At 36.6% G+C, this 1,082-nt stretch overlaps 1 long non-coding RNA gene across 1 annotated transcript in view; it reads right to left on the reverse strand.

Annotated features, from left to right (window-relative positions):
* LOC149117197 (uncharacterized) overlaps positions 1-558 on the reverse strand; it is a 1,159-nt gene extending 601 nt beyond the window's left edge. The window contains exon 1 of the long non-coding RNA XR_016205588.1: positions 483-558. This is a non-coding gene — a long non-coding RNA (uncharacterized LOC149117197). The remainder of the gene's footprint in view (positions 1-482) is intronic.
* Positions 559-1,082: the final 524 nt, after the last annotated feature.

Consider the following 1,082-nt stretch of genomic DNA (forward strand, 5'->3'; position numbering starts at 1 on the left):
GTCTCTTAGTTATCTCGAAAATGAAAAGAAAGAAACAGATCAGGAAAAAAAATTACAGTCAAATCTGCATGTAAAAACCGGTTTAGTGGCTTTCTCCATACTGCTAGGGTCTTATTAAGTACAGGTTCTTCGAAAGTTCTGTTGGCCTTGACAGAAACAACGTCAGCACTGATGAAAAGTAAGCGTCGCTCCTTTACACCGATTTGAAGATGCTGTTAACTTCACCACCATTACGGATGTTCTAAGTAGGGAAGATACTCGATAGATCCGATAGATAGATCCGCAATGAAAAGCAATGTCAAATGTGTCCAATTTTGCAGAATCGCTTCAAAAATTATTTATCTTTGGCACAGTGCATTTCTTGCCTATCTAATTTTCTTTCCCCATTGAAACTGCATGTATCGTCGACTAAGAAATTATGTTTAGGAATCAAGTGATGTCTGCACCAGTTTGAATGCAAATCGTTTGGATTGAAAACTTACCCATAAAGATGGCACACGACAAGAAGAAAATTGTGAAATAATGGTTTCCGGCCATTTTGGTTGTAAAGTTGTCTTTTAAAATCTTGTCACACAATATGCTTCCCTTTCGAAAGTGAGTCACACCAGAACATGAGCCCGCGACAACGGATGGCAAGAGGTCTTTGCAATGCCCGGCGCATTATTTGAAGCAAAAGCGATAAGAATTAAGGTGGCGTTTAAGGACACATTTTTTTTTTTGGTTTTGGAAAATAAAAATAATTAGTGGATTAATTGTGCAGTCAAACTAATATCGGCCAGTATACTTTGATTTGCGGAAAAATTGAAAAGCGGATACAGATCAATAGATACTAAAAAAAACCTTGTCACGAAAGTGAGCTACTGGAGTTTTTTTTTTTAACATTGTACAAGCACTTCTGTGAAAATTAACGTATTGAAAACTTAGAAGATTAGCATTTTATTTATAAAGAAAAGAAACAATAGTGCAGAGGTACTTCAAAACACTAGCTTTGAAAACTCATCCGTATGTTGCGCCTGGGCTGTCTTGCGTAAAATTATTGTTTCGGCCAAGTTGTCAAAAGTATTAATGACAAGTCGGATATG

Source organism: Orbicella faveolata, unplaced genomic scaffold (genome assembly GCF_042242905.1).
Source record: "Orbicella faveolata isolate gen_17 unplaced genomic scaffold, um_ofav_v1 contig_12, whole genome shotgun sequence".
Lineage (NCBI taxonomy): Eukaryota > Metazoa > Cnidaria > Anthozoa > Scleractinia > Merulinidae > Orbicella > Orbicella faveolata.